This window comes from Littorina saxatilis, linkage group LG17 (genome assembly GCF_037325665.1).
Source record: "Littorina saxatilis isolate snail1 linkage group LG17, US_GU_Lsax_2.0, whole genome shotgun sequence".
In the NCBI taxonomy this organism is placed as follows: Eukaryota; Metazoa; Mollusca; class Gastropoda; order Littorinimorpha; family Littorinidae; genus Littorina; species Littorina saxatilis.
This window is the reverse complement of record NC_090261.1, coordinates 50,871,046-50,878,752: the sequence shown is the minus strand read 5'-3', so window position 1 is coordinate 50,878,752 and position 7,707 is coordinate 50,871,046.

The window sequence follows — 7,707 nt, the reverse complement described above, 5'->3', positions numbered from 1 at the left end:
TACTTTTCCATGATCAGTCACACCAATTTTTGCAAACCATGTGCAATATTGTTGATGGGACATTTTTGTTTCCATACCAATGAGTATTTCAACTCGCATGCAATTCAATTCTCAGATGGCAGCAGAGACTTGTTTTGATAGCAGTTACCGGAACAGAGATCACAAAGAAACTGTTCAAAGCAGATGCTTGTAAGGCATAATATTTTCCTAAACGCGAAATATTCCGCACATGATTAAAAAATCCATTGGCATTCATCATGCTTGGATGGATACAGTTGTGACCGATCATATGTCCCTCCCGCAGTGGGGCACTGCGGTTATGAAATTAAAAGCCCCTCCTGTTTTTGGAACCGCAGGAGCTTTCTAGTTTGCTGTTAGGTAGATTTTTGGTTCCTCTTTCCTGTCATGCTCTCTTTTTCTTCATGAATTCTTTTCTTTTTTCTGCCTTCTTGCTCATTCACCTGTATTTTTTCCAAAAATCTCTTCTCTTGCCGCTTGTCTCGCGATTCATGTATAGTTTAATCTGTTAGTGTTCTGATGTAAGTCCAGCAGTAGATAGGTTAAGCCTATTTTAACATACTGGAAACTGGTAATCTTCCAGTAGGTATTAATTTAGTTTTACTAAAGCCTGCTGGGACACAAGTAATGGGTTAGTGCATTTGTAAACAGGAATCGCTTGACAAGTGGCCCCCTTCATCCCCCCCTTCCTCGTCCTGATATGGCTCTGCGTAGTCGGCTGGACGTTAAGCAACAAACAAACAAACAAACGATCATATGTCCCCCTTTTTGTGCGTGTTTGTTTCTGTATGCACTGAGCTTGCTGTGGTTAAGATTGTTTAATTACAGCTGTTGTTCGTTTTTTTGTTATGTTTATTAATTGCTGTAATTTTATGTATTAACTAGTTGCTCTTGTTGACTTATTAAGAGCATGTAAGAGAGTTGGATGCTTACTTTAAGATATCACACTTATGCTTGTAATGTATTGGGTTCGTTAATTTAGCCTTCCATAGTTTCTATTGCTTTTCTGTGCATAACTTTGGGTTGAGTTGCTATAAATGTTTTCTGTCTAATCATGTAACTGCAGATTTTAGACTTTAACACAGTGTTTGGTGTATTCAAATTTGTTACGAGACTCAAAGAGAAGACCACCTTGCCAAGTAGGAAGGCTCCTTTTCTCTCAATGTATCTCCCCCCCCCCCCCCCCCTTTCTTTCTCTCTTTCACTCTCTGTTTGTTCTATGTATTTCTCTTCCCCTTTTAGCCCCCTCCCTATTTAATGTTTTATAGTTCTCATTTATTTAGTTACTAAAATTGGCCTTGATGTGAGCACATTGCACGTATCTTTATTGAAGCAATTCCTACTCTTTGCAGAACGAGTATCAGACTGAAACTGCATATGCAATCTTTACATGTGATTTTATTTATTTAGCGCAATACTTGTATGCTACTGTGTACAAGGCTGTAATTTTGTTGATGTCTCATGCATTCCCTGCACTATGTTTTTTTTATCATGATGTACAAGTCTGGGCTTTATCATTTTGGGTGCATCTTGCTGGAATGTACAGGGTGGTGCCATAAGTATTGCGTATCCGAAGAGGTACATTTGAATCACTTAAACAAAAAATCATTACGGTATATATTACTTCAGGCTTTCAAACTTTTGTTATTGATTGTGTATTGTTTTCTCCTTATAACAGACTATAGTCTGCAAGAAAGTGACGCATACATAGTCCTTGGTTTCCCACAGACATTTTGCTGTCTGTGATTAAGATTAATTAGCATTTATCATCTGTACAGTAAGTTGTTTCTGATCAACTGTCAGCGTTTTACTTTTCTTGGCCTTTTTTGTTAATCCACAAGCACACATCGAAAAGAACTGAGTGATGACAGTTATGAACATCTGGGAGAAAAAGATAATATCACGTAATGTCACCATGTTAAATTTAGTCAAGCTCTGTTGTTTAGTTCCTATGAAGCAACATTTTAGTTGGACATTTGACGGGCGAAGTGGCGCAGTGGTAAGATGTCGGCCTCCACCGGCCCCCGTGGCGCAGTGGTTAGCGCATCGGGCTGCGGGCCGGGAGGTCGTGGGTTCGAATCCCATCAGGGTCCTGTGGGTTTTTCGGGCTACGGTCGGCTCCTACCCAGAGTGGAAGTGCTATGCAGGGTTCGTACAGAGTCCTTGAACCCTGGAAAACTCCTTGAAAATTGGAAAACCTTTTCCAGGCCTTGAAAAGTGCTTGAAAATAGAGATTTGTTAAATAGTCATTGAAAAGTACTTGATTTTTCCAAATTGTTGCCTATACATTTCGTCAGCAGCTTGTCTTATTTAAAAAAAAAATGCAACCCCCTTTTTTTTCATCAAATACAGTACACACATTTTGGGAGAATAAAAGATCGAGTGAAAACGAAAACAGACGAACTAACTATTACTAGTCACCCGTAGTTGCTTCCCTTCCCGGAAGTTGGCAAGGAAAACAACTACGGAATGACTAATAGTTTGCAGACGCGGAGAAAATTTGGGGAAAATCATGTCCTTGAAAAGCATTTATTTGGTCCTGGAAATGTCCTTGAAAACTCATTGAATTGTATCAGCTCTGCCCTGCAGGAACCCTGGCTATGGTTCCTATGGGAAGGCTGGGATCACACAGCCGAGTGTCATTCACTTTACGAATGCGACTTTGAGGGTGCTCAGGTTCTGTATACCTGACCAACACCGCAGGTGCGGCAGTTCTCGGGCCTGGTTGACGCCAGGATATATTATGACAGTAAGCGTAGAGTGCTGCCCTGTCACGTAGTCTCAAACCAAATTGGAAATCCAAAGCATCATTATAATCATCCTCATCTCATTAATCATCCGAAATATAAATTGTCCTTGCTCTTGTGGCCCTTCATGCCCGGAGCTCTCATGGTGACCTTGGTCTCAGTGTTCCTGTTCCTTCCTTCCCTGAAAATGGAATGTAGTTCTGCTGTAATGATGCAGTCTTCAACGTGTAATGTTCTGACGGAGGGACGTAGTGGCGGTCTAGCAGTTCTCTGGAGGTGACGCTCACTCAGTCTGGCTGCGCAACTGAACAGTCAATGTCGTTAGTAGGGGGCATAGTAGGTAGTGGGCTGCGTCCGTTAGCTCGGGACAGACCCACTACTGAACACCGTCGAAGTGACTCAGCAGAAGTGCAGTGTCATCTTCCGAGGGTAGCCTACCGCAGCGACCCGACATCCCCCCCCCTTGAGTGTCTGTAAAATCGACAAGTCTGGCAGCGGAACGAAATTCAGAGGTGGTTGGAGCAGCGAGTGCAGGGACGGGGCGGTGTGAGAGCATAACGGGACAAGGGAACAAGTGTAAAGAAGAAGAAAAAAAAAAAAAAAAGACTCAACTCAACTCAACTCAACTCAAATTTTATTGGCTTCAATTTTCATAGAAGAATTTGTCTTGCGCTTGGGAGAAAATAAGAGTATAACATATAAAAACAGCATTCATATCACATTTCATGTATCACACACAGTAATCACTAGTATAAGCCTACAATTATCACATTTGTACCTGTATCATACATGCAAATAAATAGTATCACATTTCCACGTATCACACACAATATATACATTACATAACATACAGCAAGCTTCCATCTCCCGCGCCCCCCCCCCCCCCCCCTCCCACACATACATATCCTCGCACGTGCGTCGACTCCATACAAATGACATCATCAGTCCATTAACTAAAATGCACAATGACTAGTAGTGGGTACATGATACTTAATACGTGCTCAACTAGACCTGCTAACTAAAATAATAACAGAAACAAAAACAAGGACTGGGCACAACATTTACACGTGTGTGACCTACTTACATCAAGTGCCTGTGATCTATAAATAACAATGATTGCGTTTAAAGTAAAACATGAATAATGCCGATGTTTGCTAACAATGAATACATAATAACTAAGATAAGAATGTATGTGCTTTCATAATATGATTATTTTATAAAACACAGTGGGGAAATTTGGAAAATAATTTTTATACGAAACTGCGCACATCGAGTCGAGCTCTGTGGCGTGTGTGTTCGGAGGCAGGAGACACACATGGCTGTGGATATTAATGTTCGGTGGATTAAAAAGGATACCCCGACTTCGGCAGGGCAGAAGGAGGTACAAGACGGTGTGCTGTATTGCTGTGTGTGAGTGTGCTGTGCAGACCTTCTGTGTTATGTGCATGTTCTATTCTAGTCTGTCCGTAGGCTTCATCTGAGGGCCTATTGTGTACAAGGGGAGGTCACTTCCGCCTTATAAACAAACACATGTGGAGACCCACAGAAATACCATAGCATCGTAATGAAAGAGGGCAAAAATACTGATAACAGTCTAGGACATTATTTCTAGGACTGACTAAGCAATGGAACAACATCATGATCTTCATAAGCAAATGATAGTGAGAACAAAACAGAATTCTTACTCTTCTGACTGCTCCCAGTGATTGACATTCAAAACAAACTGTTCTATTCTAAATAGTTGTAAAAAAACTTCATAAGAATAATATTAAACATACATACTTGATTTGTTTAAACATAATTCTAGTGTAAAAGTATACTTTATAAGTTGTGGAGATAATTTTAAAACATGAAGATAAAAAACACAGCAATAACATGACAACATTAGAGTACAATGCATTCCTAGCTAGCTCTGAGGAAAACTCCATTGTACATTTTTCAGTTTCACATGCATGCACTAAGTGGTATCATTGAGAACTGAGATGGCGGATGGAATAAACGACTTCCGCATGCGAGAGGTTCTACACTTTGCAGCTCTGTATCTACGCCTAGATGGCATGAGTGCAAACTGATCATGCAGGGGGTGCGATTCATCTTCAACGACCTTTCGTGCTTTTGTGGCTGTTCTCTTATGCACCAGTTCATCCAAGCTTGGGAACTGAACCCCAACCACCTTTTCTGCCTGTCTGATCACTCTTGCCAGATGGCTCTTGTCCTCTACAGTAGCCCCATAGTACCATACCATGAGGTTGAAGGTCAAAACACTTTCAATGCTGGCTCTGTAGAACATTGCCAGTATTTCAGGGCAGACCTTGAACTGCTTGAGTTTCCTCAGAAAGTACAGTCTTGAATTGCACTTGCTAACTACCTTGGCTATGTGTTTTGACCACGAGAGATCTGAACTGATGATGCAGCCCAAGTATTTGTACTCTTGTACTTGTTCTACCTCTTTCCCCCCTATCACTAGTGGCTCTGTTTCCTTTTCCCCTCTCCTAAAGTCTGTGATCATCTCTTTTGTTTTGCCCACATTGAGGTCTAGGCTGTTCTGGTCACACCACTCTACTAGTTTGTCCACCTCCTGTTTGTACACTGTGTCATCATCATTCTGTATCAGGCCTACCAGAGCTGAGTCATCAGCAAACTTCGAAAGTTTGCCATTGGTGGCTCAACAGTCGTTGGTGTACAGGGTGAAGATTGTCGGAGACAAACAGCAGCCTTGTGGACTCCCTGTACTGATGTCGGCCTCCTAATCTGAGAGCATAGTCAGCTTCACTCCGCTTTCGTTGGGTAAGCATGCTGGGTATTTTCGTGTTTCAATAACCCACCGAACTCCGACATGGATTACTGGCAGCCTGGTGGGTTAAGGGGTGGAGATTTTTTCGATCTCCCAGGTCAATTTATGTGCAGACCTGCTAGTGACTTGACCCCCTTCGTGTGTACACGCAAGCACAAGTGCACACGGAAAAGATCCTGTAATCCATGTCAGAGTTTGGGGGGTTATGGAAACACAAAATTACCCAGCATGCCTACCCAACGAAAGCGGAGTGAAGCTGACTATGCTCTCAGAGTATAGTGTGGGGAACCCAAATGGGCAAACAAGCTCACACGTCACTAGAATTCCTGGAACGCTGAAGAAGAAGAAGTTAGACATTTCAAATTTGATGTTGCACGTTGTTTCTCTCAAGTAAGCAATACTTGGGGCACCCCTCTGTACACCTTAAAAGTTTGATGACATGAACACTATTGAATTGTTATGTTAGATAAACATGCCATAGTCATACGTTCCAATGAAAAAGATGTACATTCACTTTGTATGAAGTTCTTTCACAATAATGATATAATGGCTTATAAAGTATGTTTGCTGTGAAAATGTGAAAATACGAGTTTCAGTGGTTGACCGATACTAATAGAATAAATGAATTTTAAACATGAGCTGTGTGTGTATGATTTGTGTGTGTGTGTGTGTGTGTGTGTGTGTGTGTGTGTGTGTGTGTGTGTGTGTGCATTGCGATTAGACTGCCACACTTGTATGCTTCCCAAACTTTTCTTTCACCTTCAGATGACTATAGATAGTTGTGCACTATGTGCTGTGAAACTTTCTTAGAGGGTCGTATAGATAGCCAATGGACAGTCAACATTGCAACTCAACCATCCTGATCTTACTTTTGAAATTCTGCTTTTTTCTTTTGGTTAAATCCAGGTATTAACAATGCAAATGCTTTTATTTTTTATTTTTAACCAAGGATCCTTTTTTTGCATTAAGTTTTTTGGTTTTCAGGGTCAATTTACACACCAAAGATTAATCAATGCAATATATTGAGCATTAAATAAAAGTCCATTGCCACAGAACAGTGTCTGCGTTTGGCTGTGATAAAACATTTAAAGCTGTGCAGCATATCTAGCCTCTCGCCTCATTAGCCACCACCACACGTGAGTCATTCAGTGCAAACCTGGATTTAAAGTTGTTTAGAAAACGAAAGTTGCCAATACATTAAAACTTATCTCTGACATTCCGCTATCATGTCTGTGCAGACCAGGGCAACTTTATTCCATTTCTTTAGTTTTTTAGTTAGTTTTTTAGTTTTTTGCTTTTTGTTTCTGTTCTTTCAGTGTGTCTTCGTGATCTTTTATTACCCTGCTCCCCCATGCAAGCCCCCCCCCCCCCCCCCCCCCTACCTTTCTCCCTTGACCCTCTCAGCCGTTCACTGGCAACACAAGCGTGCACACACACACACACTGCACACACCCTCCCCCCCATAATTTTACCTCTACCCTTATCATCTCCAACTCTGCTCTCTCGCCTTGTGTACAAAAGTTGATGGCATAAGTTTGCAATAAGACGAGATGACACTGACGCCCCGTAAACACGTCATAAAGCATCACAATCACCCGCTTCTTCTCTCCCTTGCTTCATTCTCTGCCACCCACAGCTGCAATTTGAGCGCGCTGTGCAACGCTGTACAGATTAGCAGCGCGCTTTTCCTTGCCAGCAGCGCGCTGATTGTAACGATTACCCCCCTTGGTTGAACAAGCGGAGGGAGGTGTTATCGCCCTTGCGCGCTATCATTTAAACACATCGTTGGCTCCCCTACTTTGCTTCTTCGACGCCCTTCTTCTATTTGTTGCTTGCAGACTGCTCTCAGGAACTCCCCATCGCACCTCCCCCCCCCCCCCCCGCTATACTATCCCCACCCCACCCCACCCCACCCCACCCCACCCGCGCCACACCCGTTCGCCTCCCTCCCTCTCTGGCTCCACCCATACACTCAAGATTTCATCTTCTCGGTTTTTTTCCCCAGGTCTGCACGTAGGCACCCATGAAGAGAGTGATAGGTAATGTTCGTTTAATGTGTATCCATGTCTTTCTTTTTTTCCTTTTTACATAATACAATGAATAATAGTAAATGTTTTAAAAATAAATGAATAAATTATCCAATAAAAG